We start from the raw sequence: 21,607 nt of genomic DNA, 5'->3' as shown, positions 1-21,607 counted from the left end.
AAAACCATAAAAAAGCGAAAGTTAGAATATTTTGGACATGTGATGTGACACCCAGAAAAATATGGCATACTTCACTAAACTCCAGGGAAAGATTGAAGGCAAATGAGGTCCAGGCAGAAGAAGAACATCATGGCTTGAAAATCTAAGGGACTGGTTGGGACAAAACTCAACAGCTGTTGAGGTGCAGTGCAGCTGTTGATAAAAATAAGATTGTCAACATGATCACCAACATCCAATGATGGATATGGCACAAGAAGAGGAAGAAAAAGTTCAAGAAGCAAGTAAATAATAATAACAACAACAACAACAACAACAACAACAACAACAACAACAACAACAACAACAATAATAATAATAATAATAATAATAATAATAATAATAATAATAATAATAATAATAATAATTTCAATAACTGCTGACTGAAAAAGGCCAAGGAAACCTCAAATTTTAACTGGAATTATTTGTTTTAACTCCCAGAGAAGTAAATTCTATTTGAAAATTCAAGTGCTTCCCAATCATTCCATTCTGGAGCTTGTAAACTACCATTGTGTTAAATTTTACTTTCCTAAGGTAAAGTAATATACTGTTTCTCAGTGCTTGGCAATTGATGAACAATTATTGCTCAACAGAGTGCTTAAATAACACTTTTTCATTATTATCATTTTTATTTGTTGTTTCAGTGGAATAGTTATCTTAAGTGTATAAATGATACAAACCTCTAGAATTATGGATCTACAATGATAACACAAAGAACTTTCATATAGCACCAGCACCAGCAACACATAACTCTGCTAATAGGCTTTTAAAATCCATTTTCATTATCTGTTGCATTGCATTTTTGTCATTGTTCAGAATGGATTCAGAAAATACTTCTAAAAATGTATAGTGATTTAGCAGAAGATAAGCAGTAGATCTCCATAAAGCTGGTTGCTAAGTCACCAATGAGCAATCATTACTTCTTTTCTTGTCACAATCTGGCTTTGGGTCTCACAAAATTGTCTTAACAATATATCAATAAAGATGAAATGAAACAGATGAAAATTGGACTTGGAAGTAAATAAGAAACTAGTGCAGATTGTATAGATTAAAAAAAAATGTATGCTGACCTATGCATTAAAAAATGATGGGCTCATCTCAATGATTGTGAAGGTTGTAACAGAAACAAAGAGCTTGAGATCAAACAGAATTGCCACAAAAATGTAGTGGAGATACCCTCCATATTCTGGAGCAAGACATGAGTAGCAATGAGTTCATTACATATAAGGGTGGGAAAAAGAGGTAAGACTTAAACTCTGGGGCTGTTTTGCATAGCGGTCTTGATTCTACAGTTGATGATCATTATTAGAGCTTTGCTAGATCTGTAATTATAGCAACATTCCTATCTGTCAACCTCCAAAAACCAAGGAAGATATGTTGGGATTCTCTAAACAGTTTTTTTTTCTTTATTCTTCCTCACTTATATATAGAAGTATTGCCAAATTAAAGCAGCTTACTTGCACCATACAAACCGATATACTGGGAATGTAGAGGTCGCGGTAGCTCATGTGGTAAGAAGTTGGGCCTGCACTCTCCTGAGGTTGGTAGCTCACTGGTTCAATTTCTGTGACCGAATAAACTGCGTAGGGACAAGAAAGGAGCCTATCTTGAATGCCTACTGGCATTCAGGCATCCTGCAGGTAAAGATAACACTGCCCCCCAAAATTCCTTTCATAGAGGCAGCCTTAGTGATCCTTGGCTGATACGTGCCATACAATCAATCAATCAATCAATACTGGGAATGAATAGGGAGGAGCTGTCTTCACCCTCTTTCTCCCAAACAAGCTATCTAAATTTTTCGAATTGTAAGCCACCCAGAGTCATTGACTGAGATGGGAGGCTATAAAAAGAATGAATGAATGAATGAATGAATGAATGAATGAATGAATGAATGAACTGTTATGTTTCTTGCTCTTCTGGAATGTATTCCCTCCCACCCTCCCTCCATTTTGGGAATACAGACAACATTCCATCCTACTATCCAAGTCTTGTTTTTGACTCTTTACTGCTAAGTTCAAAGTGAGCACTTGAGTTCTGAGACAGAGATTTATTGCCAAGCTTTGACAGCGGCAGAGCTACATACAGAGCTTTCTGTATGGAAGTACCCTGATTCAACCACAGGCATCTCCAAGTAGGACTGAAAATACTTCTGTTGGTAAATCAGTAAAAATTGTATTGGGGTAAATAAACAATTCTTGTATGTTCCTAGGGATATCAGAAGATTATAGTATTATAGCAATGACTAGTAATATTTCAACAAAGAAAATGATCAGGCCTAAAAACCTGGAGTTTGGAAGAACATTTTATTGTTCTCACCTATGGACAGAATCTTGTACTCTACTATTTACTTCAAACATATAATCTGAGAACTGTTAGGGAGGAACTGTCTTCCCCTTCTTTGTCTAACACAAAACTGAAAACTGAGCTACCGCCTATTCTTTGGCAATGTATGCCCTCCCTTCACAGACTCTATCTCCTCACTACATTCCATGAAAAAAATTCAACATCTAGCGTTATTAACATATTTCTATTAAGAAAGTATTCTCAATTCAATCCTTAGCAATCTTCTATCAAAGAATCTTAATAACTAAAATGACTAGCTTAGAATTTGAAGAAGTGTGATTAACCTTATGAAATATACTTGGATATATCATGGATCCACCACATGTTATATGCCATATTGGAACAATCTTTTAATACTTTATTCTCATCATCAAGTGAGACATAGATATAAAGTTTAGCTATGTATCTAGAGCTGTGGTGGCAAGTGGTTAGAATGCAATATTACAGGCCAATTCTGCCAACTGCCAGCAGTTCGATTCTGATCAGATCAAGGTTGACTCAGCCTTCCATCATTCTCAGATTGTTGTAAACTTCTTAGAGTGGGCTGTAAAGCACTATGAAGTGGTATATAAGTCTAAGTGCTATTGCTATGTACAAAAAAGGAAGCTGGGGAATTCATTTCTGCACCTGCAGGAACAATTTGCTATATACAGTGGAAAAACAACCATGATACTTATTTTGTTACAAGATGGTGAAGGTCATGTATGAATGATACAGTATAATCATATTTCCAGCGGTCTGCTGTCTTCTAGCTTTCCACCTCTCCATTAAATCCCAAGAGAGGGGAGAAAAAGATAGGAAGGGATCCTTCTCATTTCCCCTATTTGAAAACATTGCAGTTTTCCAAGTAATGAAAAATATGCTTTGGAAAACAATATTGGTAGTAGTATTCTGCATTATCAACAATGAAGTATATTAAAAATATATCCCAATGGAGAAGTATATGGAAGAAATTATTGAGAATAATGTTGAAAATCAGAATCTACTTTTTAAGCCACATTTCACTATTATCCTTATTCCAACACTGACATGCCAATACATTTCCTATTTTGCAGCCTTTATCTCCCCAAGAAGAAAACTAACATTTAGTTATAAACTTGTTGGTGGCATTCATATAGTCAGTAGAATATTGTTGGCTTGTGCAGTGTAAGAAGCATAGATGAAAGTGGGGAGGGATATATGTTTTCCAAACAGGAAAAATACAAACCCATTAGGGAATGAAATATTCTTTTCAACCATTTAAGAGGAATCCAGCAACACACCAAAACAAAAACCACCCCAAAACCTAGACCAAAAGAAAAACAAATTCTATGTCCAGCTTCTTCCAAAACTGAGATGAAAAGAAACAATAGAAGCATATTTTTTTCCTTCTCAATGTTTGTTTGCTGTTGCAAAATTCAATCATTGTAGGCCAGTATTTTCAGAGAAGGGGCATTTTCACATATGCAGCTGTGGTTAAATAGACTTTGTTTTGTCTGGATAGCTTTGCTATGTCTGGATTTCAGGCCTGCAACACAAAGCACTTTTGTTTTATTGAGGGCCACCAAAGATGACACCAAGGCTGTCTGATACATTCGCAGCGTGAAAATGAGATCAATGTAAGAAATGAAAACAGCACAATTGCAAAATGCACACAGATCAATACTCTTGTAAGCCATAGAATACCAACCATGTACAGTTGTATTAAAGAGTATAGTTGGTGCCAGGGAGATATTTTTCCAGCATTCCACAAATAAGTCATTTACCCCACTGAAAGCTACTGTTGTTATTCAACTGCTGTTCTTTAGGAATCTAAAAATTCCTATTGCAGCCCCTGTCACTGACTTGGAATTTGCATTTCTCTTTTGCTTCATAGGTCTTGAAAATTTTATTTAAAGGTATTCAGTAGGTACTCCTCAACTTACGACCACAATGGAGTCAAAATTTCTCTTGCTAAGCAAGATAGTTGCTGAGTGAGTTTTGTCCCATTTTACAATCTTTCTTGCCACGGTTGTTCAGCGAATGACTGCAGTTATTAAGTTAATACATGGTTGTTAAGTGAATCCGGCTTCCCCAATGATTTTGCTTATCAGAAGGTATGATGACCCAGGGTGGGATACAAACGTAACAAAATCCAAAACGTAAATAAATGTCCTTAAATGCCTCCAACTTGGCCCCACTGTTCAATAATACTCAGTCGCAGATAAAATGCACTCAAAAATAGTCTTCAAAAGAAAGCAATACAGTCCGAACTTAATGAGCAGATAGAGGTGAAATAAAAAACCAAAAAAACTACAATGACAAAATTTCCACAGTGGAACAGGATAAGTATTTACCAAATTCAAGGAGATAACAAGGCACAGTCTGTTGGAAGGACACCAACCAAGATAACTTCAGACCAAAATAAAACACGCTTTGTTTCCAGTGTTTGCCAGTACGCAGGTCCAAACTCTTATGCACTTGTCAAACCTACATCCCATGAAGAGGATCAAGGCCCTCTCCTCCCAAGGAGACCACGTCTCTCCCTTATCCTCTCCTCCCTGTGTGCACTAGGATGGAGAGGGGATGAGTCTGGGTTCTCCTCTGATTGCTCAGCTGGCCTCTGCCCTTCCCCAGCCTCCTCCACAACCTCCGGAGCCACACTTCCACTCCTGTCAGCTGTTCCTCCTCTCCTTCAGAATCAGTCTCCACCAGGGGCATGACAGAAGGTTGCAAAAGGTGATCACATGACCTTGGGACACTGCAACCCTCATAAATGCACATGGGTTGATAAGCATCCAAATTTTGATCATGTGATCATGGGGATGTTCAACAATTGTAAGTCTGAAAAATGGTCATAAATCATTTTTTTCAGTGCTGTTGTAACTTTGGTTACTAAATGAAATTTGTAAGTTGAAGACTACCTAAATGTCACTGATGCTTCAGAAGAACCAAGAATGCATTTTACCCTAAAGAGACTATTACAATTCTAACTAGGAAATTAAATATCCAGTATTCAGCAATTTAGTGGCGTGGTACAGTGGCCTAAAGTTGGAGCTCTTGTCTCACAATCAGGAGGCTTTGAGTTTGACCCTAGGTAGAGGCAGATATTTCTCTCTCTGGGCACAATGAGAATATATCTGCTGAATATAACTCTGCATTGGCGACAGGAAGGGCATCCAGCCAGTCAACACTCAACTCCATTCAGTTGCCTAGATTCCACCTTGCAATGGATTATGGGGTTGTTAAAAGAAGATGTTTCAATAATTTAGTATGCAAGTAATGAACTAAATTATGATAATCCTAAAATTATAAATATTTCCCAGAGAAAATTATGACTGGAAACAGCCTACAATATATATCCCTAAAACCTTGGTCTTGTTGCTGTGTATATCCTTTTCCATTCTGATGTCCTCTGGAATAGCTAGGCTAAAGATTTGAGAAGTTGGACATTAACAGATCTGAAAGGCAGTAAGCGATCAATCTGAAAAAAAGAACCAGAGCTATCTCTTTATATCAATATACATCTATTCGCAAATGTAAATATATTTCTCCATGTTCTAGCACTTTTTTAGTGCCTGCTTATGGTACAATCTTTTCTTGATCGCTGTCCATTGATCACTCAGAGAAAGAGAAAGCATTTAAAGAAATTGGCTGAAAGAAGTTATATACCAGAAGATGGCAATAGTGATCTGCAAGAACATTAATTTAGCAGCACTTGTTTCCATATTGCCTGCAAGCAAGCAGGAATGCAAACAAGCACCATGATTTTGACTGATGGCTGAACACTACATTTTCTCATTGCTTTCTTTTGGTTCCTTATCTTTGAATTGTTTGTCTTATGCCTGATTGTTGCCGAGAATTTTATATTTTTATTATTATCGAAACAACTGTTCTGACAGGTTTGTTGGTCTAAATAAGAGGCACTGCCAGGATGTGGTATAATTTAAAACATATTGAAGAGGTATTGTTGAATTAAACATGTCAGAGGGGGAAAAAAATCAAATTACTATTGGAATACAGAGTCTTTGGGGGAACATGTCTATTGTCTGTTCACCTGAAGTCCAGAATAGAGGCCATTAACAAAGAAAAGGAAAAGAAAAGGAAAATTGAAAAGAGTTTCAGTAAAGGGGTAGTTTCACTGGAATCAATACTTCTGAACAGAGATGCATAGAATTATATTTACTATAGTTTACTAAGGTCCAGATGGATTTGCTTGATCATAGATTGGCAAAGCCAAATACAGTACATGCCCAGGCTCAAGTTAGCTAGTGATGAACCCCAAAAGACAAAGTAAAATGCTAATAAGTTTCAAGAAAAAATAATAATACTAATGCATTTTGATAAAGGTGAATATTTGTAGTTCAGGATTAAAATGTGCTCTTTGAGCTTCGTTGTTTTGCTAGCATTGTTAATGTTATCTAGCTTGGGTAATGAAATGTCTGCAAGAAAACAACCCAACTGAGAGAGCACCAAGGATCCCTCACTAATGCATTTGTGTGTAAAGAGGGGGAATGTATTTGAAGTTAAAAATTGTGTGTAAAGTGAAAAAAGAAGTTGTGGGAGATCCATTCCTGGAGGACTTTAAGAAAAGCTTGAACAACCATTTGTCTGAAATGCTTTACGGTCTCTTGCTTGAGTAGGGGACTAGACTAGAAAATCTCCAAGGTCCCTTCCAACTCTGTTATTCAACTCTGTTATGCTTTTTTTCGTAAAGAAAATAAGAAAATGCAAGATAGAACCATGAAAAATGAGGCATTTTTTGGGGGGTGGGGGGGGGGAGAAATATGCACATATGAATATAGTTCTTAATATCTCCTATGTATTGCTCTGTCCCAGATTTCCACTTCTTGGTTCAGGCTCAAATACAACAGGCAAAAACATTATTTGAAAATATATGGTTTGTTCAACATTTAGCATTTCTCAGTATTTTAATACACTCTCTGTCCTACCTTTCTTGTACATTTAACTTCTGGGATGTATATTCCAATATCCAACAAAGTCTAAAAAGAAGAACAAGGACCTATCTTCATTCAGACTTGCAATTCATCAGCATTTCCTACTTGATTATGAAGGAGTTAGATGACAAGAACAAAGGAGGAACATTCAAGGTTAACAAAAATACAGACTTTTCCACATTCTTTTTTTTTTTTAAACAAGTTTTATTAATTTCAACAACAAACAAATCATTACATATTTAAATCTTTCCTGTATTTCCACAAAATTTTCCCCAATATTCTCATAAAACACAAACAAACACAAACAAACATATAAAAAATCTTTTAGTAAAGTACCTTGGCCCCAGTTACCTCTCTTTGTATGGGCAGCACATTTCACTCTTCACAATTCTATCTTATTTAATCCATCTTAATTAAATCATTATATTTATATCTTTTGCCCATTCGTTATCCCTCTATCTCTTCTTATAATAAAAAGAATTTCTCCTGAAATCACTAATCAGAGTATGATGCCTTTCTATCCTCCCCCTTAGTTAGTAAAAATTAACATTCAACATAACAAATACCCAATTCGGTTCTGCTTGGTACATTCTATCCACCAAAAATGTTTAAATACATTGTATCCTCCTTTCCTTCAATATTTTATTACATTTTAAAAATCAATCATTATTAAAAACTTCAACATTTTAATTTCTTATTAAATCTTAAACCATTCTAATTTACTATTTCAAATATAAATATTACAATACCATCTTCTGTACCTAGCAGAATCTTTCTTACAGAAGTTTATATTTCATCCTTTGTCCCTAAAAAAAATTCCTCTTCTCCCATCCAATTTTAAAACTTTGAGGCTTTTCTCCGCCTTTCCCCTTTCTTTCTTCCCCCACCAAATCTTCCTACCCCCCTTCTTCTTCTAACCTCTGCCTTGCTGGGATCCCTTCTCTGTTGTGTTCCCTTTTTCTCTTGTTTGCTATCATTATATTTACTTTGCATCATATTTTCCTCTTTCTCAAATGTTTTTTTAGATCTTAAGTCCTTCATTTTCCTTGCTCTCTTCCTTCCTTCTTTCTTAGATAAGTTTTGAAATTCAATAAAGATGGCGTCTTCGTCTTTTTCTTGTTGTTGTTCTTCTGTTTCCATCTGTTTCATTGTCTGTTGGTAATTAACCAGTGCCATTTCTAGAAATAGAAAAGCTTTTTCCATACCATCTTTACAGGCTGCTTTTGTTTGCTCATATTCATCCCTCAGGTCCTCAGAAGGAAAAGCCATTATAAATAAATCTTTTCTTTTCTTTATTCCTCTTTCTTCTTACACCAACCAGATATTCAGAGAGAAAGGTAAAACAATCCCAAAGTCCACAATCCTCAATAAATCCAAGCAAGCCAAATTTCCCCTTCCTCTTCCAGGGGTGGTATCAAACAAAAAAAAAGAAAGTCCAAATGTGTATTTTAAAGCCTTTTTAAAATTATGTTTCTGTCCTCAAATCTTTAAGGCATCTCCTCCAACAAGATCCAGATTTATATATTTTCTTTGTCCTCTCCCTTCCGGCTTAATTCCGTCGGGAGGGAGAGTAAACTTTCCTTTCAGCACCTCAAAAATTGCCGCTTTTTTTCTCTTGTGGAAAAAATCATCAAAAAACCATCTTTTCCAGGAATTAAATTAGATGAATCTCAAAGCCCTGGGTCGACCAAGAATAACTTTCACTTTTAATAACTTTCCCTTCTTCCTCCTGTGCATACTTGCCCGGCTGCCGACTTCTTTGTGGCGGCCATTACGGACCGCCGCTGCACCGTCCTGGTAAAAGGGGGTTCTGCCGGCCAGGGAGGGGGTCTGCAACACCCCCAGACCCTTCCTCCGGATCCCCCTTACCTTCAGCTACCCCTGCAGGGCAGCCTTGCTCCGCACCCGTCCGGATCGGAGCCCCAAAACGGCTAGCGCGGCAGGGATCGCGCAGCTTCGCGAATCCCTACCGCTCGCGAAGCCGACAAACCGGAAACCGACTTTTCCACATTCTGATGGAGCATTAAAAAAAAATAAGATCATAGAAAAATCTCAAATATTGGTATGGGGAAGAATAAAGAGTGAATTTGGATCTGAAATATCACTTCATTCTTTCCTTCCCTGATGAACAAAATATGTCTGTAGAAACTACTTTGCTATGGTAATGTATCATTTTTGAAGACCAAGAAGAAGAAGAAGAAAAAGCAGGTTAACATCCTGAAGATAGAAATGATTCTAAATCAGCTACTGTGAACAATGGATTTGATTATAACTACATGAAATTTTCTGGTCCCAAAACTTTAATTCCCTTTCCAGTTCACCCAGTAATTATGAAATCAGTAGATGCTTTGTGAATCTTCCACAGCCTTGCTAAGTATACATTTTAGATGATACAATGGGTATATAAATTATATTTTCTTATTATGCTAACTCCCTGTATACGAAAACAATTGATCATTTTGCATATGTTGGAGACCTGACTTCACACCATAGGGATAAAATGTACGAAGCTGAGACTGCTTTACAGCTTTAAGGCATTTGAGTGCAATGAATTATGCAGCATCTCCTAAAACGCAAGAATAGGCAAATGTTCTCAAATTCCTTTTCTTCTTCTAACCACTGTTGCTAAAAATCAGTAGTTGCTAAAAATCAATAGTGTGGTTTCCTATCATTCCCAAATGAGAAATGTATGAAAGTTGTATCCAAAATAATGTTTGCATATTTTAAAACATACCAAAAAAAATTAAGGATTAAGGATTTTCCAGAAAAGACTAAGAGAAAATCCATATTGGGAGAAAATCCTGTCCTGACCCATGGAGACTTTTTGTCCCACCACAAAATGCCTTAAATGAAGCACAGTCTACAACATCTGTTCTCTAACTTTTCCCTTAGAAAAATTATGTCTGTAGACTTGGATCAAGAATGTTGATAAGAAGCTGTATGGGAAACAGTGTTGACTGGCCCCTCATCAGTCAACAGGAGTCTGGATTTACCACCAGCGTATCAAGTACTTAGGAGCTGAGGACTTGGCAACACAAGAAGACAACAGGTATCTATTTTTTAGATTAAAAAAACAAACATTTTAGCAGTTTCTTGTATACAGATCAGACTATCTCTCTGAGGGAGATGGCTGGTTCAAAAATGCGACATACAAACAAAGAAATAATTACTTATATAGGGGCGATCTAATCTAGTCTCATTTAGTATTATTGGCATTCTTCAGTCTCAAAAGACTATGGTATCATGCTCTGAAAAGAGGTTCTAAAACAGCATCTAGTGTGGCTAAAAAGGCCAATTCGAGAGTGGCAATCTCTTGCACACTGAGGACAGATACAGTCTGTCCCCTGTCCAGCCCCAAGATTTCACTGGTTCCGGGACTGCCTCTTTGCCTCAGCCTGCCAAATGAATGTTTCATGCTGGTCTTTAGCCTCCCAGCTGAACATCAGAGGTCAAGGTTTCCCAGCTGTTCATGTCCATTCCCAAGGCCTTTAGATCCCTCTTGCAGATATCCATTTAGTATACTGCTACAGAAAAGTCTGCATCTACATCTGTCATTGAAGGGGGTTATTGATGATAATGACATAATAAATATCCATGATGTATACTTTTCAAGCTATTCAGTTTAGGCAAGGCCTAAAAGGAGATTGTGAATAGAGAAGCCATTTTAAGTTGGTGAACCCATAATTTCAGTTCTTTGTTTCTATGAAAGCTCGCCAAATTGCAACTCACCAGAATACCATTGATACATTATTTTTCTTTTTGCTCTCATTGATGGGGTTGACCATTTTGGGCTATCTAACCACTGCAAAGCTTTCCCCCCCTCTATTCTGCCATTTCATACTGCAAATTCAGTCAAATTACTTTTACTCTGATTTCACATTCCATTAATTTTTACAAACTGCCTTGAGCATTTTTATAGTTAGAAAGATTGATTAGGAATAGAGAAAATGGTCTATAATATATGAGTTACAGCTTTGGAGAGCTTTGCGTTCTGTACAGGAAGAACATATTTTTTTCTGTTGTAAATGTCTTTCCATGTGTCCACTTGTTGCTTCAACTCACTTGGGCAACTCTCCCTGACTTCAGAATAACTTCAAACATCAGATCTGAAAGGATGATATATGCACAAAATGAATCCTGAATGAAGAAGCATTCTGGGCAGAGATAGGACACCAACTCTATCATTTGTCCTTTTAAACAATGATTGATTCCATCTGTCTACTTGGCAAGGCTATGTTCTCTGCAAGTCAACTTTTCTTCATCATCCTGCTCTTCCCAAAAGCACTGGACATTACAGTTTACACCCAAATAAGCATTATGGCCTTGCTTAATGAGCAGAAAAACTTTTCCATATGTTAAAAGAAGAACCTACAATTTAGGCATTTTAAAGAGCCAAATGAATCCAGACATTGCTGAAAATTAGCAGTTCTCTTCACTGTTGCAACAGCTTTCACTGTTCCTTTAATATTCATTTGTTAAAGGTAGCAAAGAGTTATAACAGTTATAACAGAGTTATAACAGAGTTATAAAAGAGTAACACAGTTGGAAGGGACCTTGGAGGTCTTCTAATCCAACCCCCTCCTTAGGCAGGAAACCCTATACCTTTTCGGACAAATGGTTCTCCAATCTCTTCTTAAAAACTAGCAATATTGTAGCATCCACAACCTCTGGAGGCAAATTGTTCCACTGATTAATTGTTCTCACAGTCATGAAATGTTTCCTTAGGTCTAGATTGCTTATCTGCTTGATTAGTTTACATCCATTGCTTCTTGTCCTGCCTTCAGTTGCTTTGGAGAGTAGGTTGACTCTCTCTTCTTTGTGGCAACCCCTTAGATATTGGAGGAACACAACAGGATTGCACACCAGTCCAATTAAGAGTCCTGTCTAGGTTTGGGTAAAATAGTTTCTTTTTTTTTCCCTTGACCTCATCTGGAACATTTCTGCAAATCCCATTGGGACTAAAATGAAGAATGATAAAAGATGCTCACATGTGTTGGAGAAAAGGTGGAGAGCTACCATGCGTTATCACAATTTCAATACAAGGCATCTATAGTTGAAAAAAAATGTAGTAAGGAATGAGAAGCTTCTCAGACTAAGTCAATGGACAACTAATTATTGTCAGAATGGATCTTGAATGACCTTCTCAGGGCCAGTTCAATCTCTCTGATTGTTTTTCTGCAATGTGCAATATTTATTTTTATGATCTTTAATATGATAAATATTCTGTGGATGAAAATACAAACTTTTAAATAGAAAATTGCTACCAACAACAACAACACTACTAATACTAGTACTAGTACTAGTACTAGTAATACTAGTAATACTAGTAATACTAGTAATACTAATAATAATACTAATACTAATAATACTAATACTACTAATAATACTAATACTAATAATAACAATACTAATACTAATACTAATAATACTAATAATACTAATAATACTAATAATACTAATAATACTAATAATACTAATAATACTAATACTAATAATAATAATAATAATAATAATAATAATAATAATAATAATGACTTCAGAAATCAGACAGGCAGGCATTTGGCCCATAACATTCCTGACATAACAATGGTTGAGAAGAAACGGGTTTGGTTCATTGACATTGCAATACCTGGTGATGCATGAATTGTAGACACGGAGCAAGAAAAAATCGCAAAGTATCAGGACTTACAAGTTGAAGTTGAGCGACTTTGGAAAAAGAAATCATGTGTTATCCCAATTGTAATTGGAGCCCTTGGAGCAATACATAAAGGGCTGCCTCGCTATTTGGAAATCCTGAATTTATCAGACTTGAATACCCTGATTCTACAAAAAAAATCACTCTACTTGGAACAACTATGCTACCTGAACAGTTCCTAGGTCCTTGGTTAGGACTCGAGCTGTTGAGCTACCAACCAGCCCCAAAGGCTGTGAATCTCACTAAAGACATAATCATAATCATCATCATCATCATCATCATCATCATCATCATCATCATTACCACCACCACCACCATCATCATCTGAAGAACAGCAAGATCAAGAAACATCTGATAAAAAAATATGGGCTCAGCACAAGAAAAATTGATGAAGCATTGGAAATTGTGAAGCAGCAGATAACAGCAACAGCAAGAAAAATTGAAAGATACGAAGCCAGAGTCATCCAGTACAAACAAAATCAATTGTCTCAATCAGACCAAAGACGGTTCTATCAGAGTCTGAATCAGATGGGGGATACAAAAATTGGAAAACCTGAAAAAATGGCAACGACTCAGTTTTGGAAAGACCTATGGGAGACTGAGAAATGTTACAACAAAAATGCTGGGTGGATCAGAGACTTTGAGATGAAATTCTCCAAGAACAAAGTGGACCAACTGGAAATAACTACTGAAATGATAAGCAACAGGGTGAAAAAAATCAAGAACTGGACATTGCCTGGCAATGATCAACTGCATGGTTTTTGGTTCAAATACCTGACCAGCCTGCAAAGAAAAATGGCTGAACAATGCAATGAGATGCTGCAGACAGGAAACATCAGTGAATGGTTAACAGCTGGGAAAACCTACTTGATACAGAAGGATACAGCAAAATGGGCAACACCTGCAAATTACAGGCCAATAACGTGTCTGCCAACCATGTTTAAGCTGCTGACTGGCTTCATAGCTGACAGGATCCAGGACTACATAGACACAAATAACATCTTACCAGTAGAGCAGAAAGGAAACAAGTGAGGAAGCAGAGGCACAAAAGATCAGCTCCTGATCGACAAAATGATTTTAGAGAACTGCAAAAGCCAAAAAACAAAACTGCATATAACTTGGATTGACTACAAGAAAGCATTTAATTCACTACCACACAACTGGATCATCAAGTGCCTGGATGTCATCGGAATATGCAAGTGCATTGGTACTTTCACTGCAAATGCAATGAAGCACTGGAAAACAGAACTGTTTACTGTAAGTGAAAGGTACGGACTGGTCAACATCAAAAGAGGGATTTTCCAGGGTGATTCTTTGTCACCTCTGCTGTTCATCGCCATGACCCCTCTGTCAACAATTTTGCAGAAAACTAACCTGGGTTATCAAACTGCTAAAAATTCACAGAAAATCTCTCACCTGCTGTACATGGATGATCTGAAGTTGTACAGAACCATGGACAATGGACAAACCATCAAGTGCCACCAACCTGAAACCTACAAATACCTGGACATACTGCAGCTGGATAATATCAAGCACGGGCAAGTGAAAAATGTGGTCAGCAAAGAATACACACAAAGGGTCAGAAAACTTATAAAAAGCAAACTGAATGGCGGTAACACCATCAAGGGTATAAATACCTGGGCCATACCTGTCATCAGATATACTGCTGGGTCATAAACTGGACACAGGCAGAGCTGAACAGCTTGGATAGGAAAATAAGAAAACTGATGACCATACACTATGCGTTGCACCCGCGTAGTGATGTCAACAGGTTATATTTGCCCAGAAAAGCAGGCGGCAGAGGACTTTTGCAAGTGAAGCAGACAGTCGAAGAAGAGAAGCACGCTCTGGCAGATTATGTGAAAGACAGTGTTGAACCAGCTTTGATGGAAGTCAACAAAAGGAAGCTGCTCAAAGTGCAGCAAACCAAGAATTAATATAGAAAAACAGCGATGCAAACTTGGGCTGACAGCTGGTGTAACAAAGCACTGCATAGACAGTTCCTTGAAAAGATCCAAGGAAAAGTAGATAAGGAAAAGACCTGGTTATGGCTGACCAACGGAACACTGAAGAAAGAAACAGAAGGCCTGATTCTTTCAGCCCAAGAACAAGCCATCAGAACGAATGTAATTAAAGCCAGAATAGAAAAATCTGCTGATGACCCCAAATGCAAACTCTGCTAAGAAGTGGATGAAACCATTGATCACATACTGAGCTGTTGCAAGACAATAGCTCAGACTGACTACGAACAACGTCACAACACAGTTGCTCAGATGGTCCACTGGAACTTGTGTCACAACTACCATCTACCTGTAGCAAAGAACTGGTGGGATCATAAGCCTGAAAAAGTGGTCGAAAATGAGCATGCAAAACTACTATAGGACTTCCGAATACAGACTGACAAAGTTCTGGAACACAATACCCTGGATATCATGATTGTGGAGAAGAAAAAATTGTGGATCATCAACATTGCCATACCTGGTGATAGCAGAATAGACGAGAAACAACTTGAAAAAGTCACCAGATATCAGGACTTGAGAATCGAACTGCAGAGACTCTGACATAAACCAGTGCAGGTGGTTCCAGTGGTAATCGGCACACTGGGTGCTGTGCCTAAAGACCTAGGCAAGCACTTAAAAACAATTGGCACTGACAAGATCACCATTGGTCAGCTGCAGAAGGCCACCTTACTGGGATCTGCTCAAATAATCTGCCAATACATCACACAGTCCTAAACACTTGGGAAGTGTTCGACTAGTGATTTGTGATATGAAACCCAGCATGGTTATCTCGTCTGCTGTGTATACTGTCATTTTTGTGTACAATAATAATAATAATGGTTCAAGTCATAAGCTAATTGAAATTAATTTCGGTTTGATAGATTGTTACTTAGGTTAATGTGCTGCAGCAGCTCATTTTCTGGAGTCATACAATATTAGGTGCTGGTATTTATTCTTTTCCGCAGTGGAAATATATTAATTGATAAAGAGCCTTTATTAGTTTTATTTACCTAGGCTACAAGAAAGCTTGCCTTAAAGTGAAAAGAAGGGGAAAAAAAGACACATAATCAAGTCTAGATATTCTTTTTTACATCTGTTGATATTTCTTCTCTGTTAACTTTCTTAAAATTAATATTCAATTTTAATTAAAATTAAATTTTAATTAAATTTAAAGTCAATGGTCTCTGAGCTTCTATTTACATAAACCCCTTTAGCATTGACTTCTTGGGGGTGGCTTATTACATTTCTTGATGCAAGTCTTTTAATTATTGATGAGTCTGTACCCTGACAGTGTATTTATTTTCAAATATGTGGTTGGTTTGTTCGGAACAACAATACCAGCAGCACCAATTTACATGACACAGACGGTACTTAAACCCAAGGATTATGACTCAGCAACCACAGCCAGCCAATCACATAACCTGAAATCATACCAGGACTCAGAAAGGTATTTAAAGGCCAGTGCTCCCCCAGATAAGAACAATCCAAAGTGTGCTGAAGATGTCTCCTTGAATGGGGACGAAACATTTGCAACCAAATTGCCAAGCTTGGAGCTCAGACCAACAACATAACTACCAACCTGAGCTACTAATGCTCAAAGATATTTAAATTTTTAAATATGTCACAATAACCAATTTGAATATATTTACCATATAGTTTACTTTAATTTAGGCCAGAAGGCCAGATTGGGAAGTGGGTTTGTTTTTAAACTTCGAAGAAGACAATGGCAAACCATTTCAATATCATGCCAGGAAAATTTCATAGCGATGTCCCTGCAAGTCACTAGAAGTCAAGCTAAATTCAAAGGTTGCTTTACATGCATAGATACAAGCATGAAACACAACAAAGTTCCATATATTGGGATCAGGGTGACTGAGCCACATTGGATCCTGCAACATTATCCTTGGACACATCTATTCACCTACAACAGAGTAATCCAGAAAGGTCTTTGGTTTAAATTATTTACTTCCTATATTCGAAGCCTCTTCCATCATGGGTCCTTTTGCATCTCATTTATAGTACACAGATTCTGTAATCCATAGAAATATTATGTGGCCTGTGCAGTCACGGAACAAGTAATTTAGAAACATAGATGGAAATTCTAATCTTCATTCATGAGATTATTTAAATATGTATCACATCTACAGCATTAGTTGTATCTCTGCAAAAGTATAAAGGGATTTTTGTTTTGTTTTGTGCTGAGTTTTGCACTGGTAATTTATGCCGTACTGAACCGCTTGTAGCAATTGAGAAATCTGCATAATTTAATGCATTGGTGGAATGCAACTATTATGCGAATATCTCTCACTTTCTCTGGGAAGTTTAGTTCATAGCCTAATTTGGTTGAACTTCCATGAACTTTAATGAAAAGTCTATTTATGCCTGTGGTGGTTCCTTCAAGATAAGATGGTCATGCATAAGTATGAACCATCATTATGACACAGTATTAATGACAGAGCCATTGATCTTGTATGGGTGCTGGCCCCGCTCCCACCCAATTTAGTGAAGGGGGGAAAATCCCAATACGTCATGTGACACTGCCATGATTATGCAAGTTTGACACCCCTGTTGTATACCTAAGGAATTCTACCTATTTTATTCCTTTCCAGATGATAATAAGCTGCGATAATCAAATTTTTATTTCAGCATAGACTTCTTCAGTTAAATGGGAGAAATCCTTGTAATGAGACTACTGGAATTATTAGTATTATTGTATTATCTCTCCTGATTTCTCTCCTAATTCAATTCCAAATATATTAGGTACATGCAATACATTCATCTATATGAAACATATTTCATTTTTCCTCTATCCCTTCCATTTAGATAGCTGTATCTTTTTTTTTTCTGAAAAGGAATTTTTTTTTACCTGTTAGGTCGGTCATACATTTGCACTGTCAAGTCCTATATGTAGAAATTGTCCCTTTCTATTCCATTAAGGCAGGAGTGTTAGCCTTTGGGGTGCCACAATAGCTCTTAACACCCATTTATCATATCCCATCATGAAGGCTTAGGGTGAGTAGCAAATTAAGAATCTAAAATGTCCACATAAAATACCTAAAACATAACTAAATCTTCTGATCCTCCATCACTTTCGCCTGCAAGCTGGCAGCATTCACTTCAAAGCAAACTTGCATTGACGTGTTTTCATGGTGCTTTATGTTTAGAAATATTCATAAAAGTTCAATATACTAGAATTTAGAACACTGACAGCTCATGCAATAAAGAAGAAGCCTGCTGGGAGTTGGCACCAATCAGCTTCAACCAGCTGTGAATCAAAGAACATAGAGCCCCCTCACCGTAAGATTCAAGAGTAGACATGCTTCCAATTTGGTACTTTTCTGAACCAGTTTCAAAAGGCAAAGCACTAATTGTTTCTCAGCCTCAGTAGTGGAGCTCTTCAAAGAAGTTGCAGGCAGCTGTACTCAATTTGCATTAGTCTCTGCAAGGTGAAAAATAGAAGAAAGTGTAATTTTCCACGTAAGCTTGTTGATTATTATTTATTTAAAAGTATTAATCTAATTAACCTGAGTAAAGGAACAAGAACAAGAACCATGCTGCAGATGAGCAGTTGGTAGAGATGATATGAAAGTCTTGGAAAAGATATTCAAATGCCATGATGTGACCTATGAAGATAGGATCATGCAAGCATGGTACTCTGCAGAATCATGCAAGCTATGACACTCTGTTGGAAGTGGAAGTTGGACTTCGAAGAAACCAGGATAGGAAAAGCCTTTGAACTTTGATGTTGGAGAAGACTCCTGAGAATACATGAACAGCCAAGTATACAAACTGATGGTTCTTTGAACAAACCAACCCAGTGTTCTCATTTGAGGCATAAAAGACAAGAATCAAATTAGACTACTTTAGATACATCAAAGACATGCAAAGTCTCAGATCTTTGGAAAAGGCTCTGACGCTGGGAAAGATGGGATAATAGAGGAGAAAAGGATGGCCAACGGCAAGATGGACTCAGAATGGTGGTTGAAAGACCTGAAAGATTAGGGATAAATCATCATAGAGAAAATCTATATAATTTCTGGAATTCAGAAACTACTTGTAGGCTCATAATCATAATCAATCATCAATGTAAGCAATGAGTTTCTTTCTAGCTAAGAGTCTTTCCTGGGTTTTATTAGAAACTGATGGACAAAAGTCTAATTCATTATGTTGAGGTACACAAATTGGCACCCCAAGACCTGTAGTTTCCCCAAAGCCTTGAATGTGGCCTTCCGAAAGAAAAGTTCCTGCTAAAATTGTTGCTCTTAATATCACAGAAGAGGAAAAAAATAGATAAAACACCATCATTCATTAATAAAATTTAAATTAACTACACACTGAAACAAATACAGATTCCTTGAGGAATGGCATGTGTAACAGATTGTGATAACACCAAAAGGATAATGTCATTACAGCAATGCTATAATTATGTATTGAAATCACAAAGCCTAATGCAAAAATTTGTGAGATAATGCTATCAAAATAAATATTCTTATTTGCCTCCATCCCCACCCGTGGATGTCCGTGGTCCTGGCCCTATTTTCTATTTAGAAGTCATACTATCAAGGTATTTTTTTTTAAAGTACAACCTTCTGAACTTATAAAATGGGGAGGGTGATGATAGTGATAAAATTTATACTTGATGCTTCAGATGGACTTTTACAAGTATATAATTTATATAATTAAAGTATATAATGGATTAGTTATCCATATCAATGGCCAAATTTAATGTGACAACAAAAAAACCCTACCTGTTAAAATATTTTTATGGGCAAGTGTAACTGGCTTTGGAAAGGGCAGTGAATCCCTACTTGTAAAAAAAACTTTCTATATGGGATATTAATTTAAATTGATGTGATTATCTTGGTTCTGTCCCAAATAAGTTTACTGCTGGTTTTTCACTGTTTCTATGAATGAGGATTTTTGCATGGCGTTCTTTCTATTGCTTTAGTATTTGGGGTCATTTTGCATATACTGACTCACTTTCTGTACCTCCAGTTGTTTCTTGGTGTCAGTACTGCCACTCACTTCCATTATTTACAATTTGGGACATTTCAAAGCTGGAGTGAAATTGACAAGAATTTAGCCAACTTCTGCTTCTACCCTGAGTTACTACAAAACATTAACACAATTGAGCGGGTTCAGAGGCAATTCTTGAGAAAAGTATTCCACTCCTCTACTCACAATAGAATCCCTTATGCGTCCAGGCTTGAAATTTTGCACTTGGACAATCTGGAACTATGCTGACTGCTGTCCGATCTAAGCATAATATACAAAATTGTCTGCTACAACGATTTCTTCAGCTTCTGCCACAATAATACACAGGCAAACAATACAAACTGTTGCAGAAAATACGACTTCAGCAACAGAGTGGTTAGCACCTGGAACACTCTACCTGACTCCGTTGTTACAGCCTCAAACCCTCACAGCTTCAATCTGAAACAGTCTACTGTGGACCTCACCCCATTCTTAAACAGTCCTTAAAGGGGGAATGCTTAAGCGCACCAGCATGCCTACCAGTGGTGGAATTCAATTTTTTTTACTACTGGTTCTGTGGGCGTGGCTTATGGTCATGTGACTGGGTGGGTGTGGCTTAGTGGTCATGTGACTGGGTGGCCGTGCTTGGTGGTCATGTGTCTGGGTGGGCGTGGCCAACTCAATGTCACCCACATCAAGGGGTGCCTCACCTAGCCCCTCCCTTCCCAGCCCCCCTTGTCACCCAGCCTCAACTTATCTGTAAAAATGTTGTTCACCTTTTTTGACTTTATTATCTGCATACTACAGATGTACTTTCATGGACCACTGAAAATAGGAAATGGCTCACATGCTTTATTCAAGAGTGTGATAGGCAACAGGCTTTTAAGGGGCTGCCACAAAGAAAGGGGGACAATGTATTTTCCAGAGAAGCAGAATGCAAACAAGAAGCAATAGATGGAAACTGAACAGAGAGAAACAACCTAAAACTAAGGAGAAACTTCTTGACAGTGAGAACAATTAACCAGTGGAACTGCCTGTCACTGGAAGTTTTTGAGAAAAGACTGGACAGCCATTTCTCTGAAATGGTGTAGGGTTCACCCCAAGGTCCCTTCTAAGTATTGTTCTGACACCTTTCTCAGGATTTCTACTCGGAGTTTGGCATCCTCAGTTTTCTTGCCTGAGTTGGTATTTGGACTAGAAGACCTCCAAGGTCCCTTTTCAACTCTTGTTAAACACATCTGTACTTTACGCTCTGGACTATTGACATTGAATGCATGTAAACCCTGAAAAATATGTGGTAGCCCTGGGCAAAAGAAAGGCAGAAAAATCACTCTAGATGTAGGGACAGTGTAAAATATTGACACATGATAAATAATGGAACAATTAAAAATTATAGCACAGAGTTTTATCTCTCTCTCTCTTCCTATTTACACAGCACTTAACAGACAAGCATTTTGGAAGCAGCTCCTTTAAATTTATCCAGGGCTTGAGTGGATTCCCCCACCCCCTCTGTCACACCGCACTCTTTCTCACTCCAGACACTTTAAGTCACATGGGGAAAGTGATACTTGCAACTTCCATGCCTTTCTTCCTTTTCCCCGGGGAGAAAGAGGATGTGGGGAACAGAAAGCTAGGAGAGCGAT

This window comes from Notechis scutatus, chromosome 4, assembly GCF_049901735.1.
Source record: "Notechis scutatus isolate UNSWTSFEM ecotype Mainland chromosome 4, rNotScu1.2, whole genome shotgun sequence".
NCBI lineage: Eukaryota > Metazoa > Chordata > Lepidosauria > Squamata > Elapidae > Notechis > Notechis scutatus.
The sequence above is the reverse complement of the archived record's forward strand: the minus strand, read 5'-3'. Positions refer to the sequence as shown.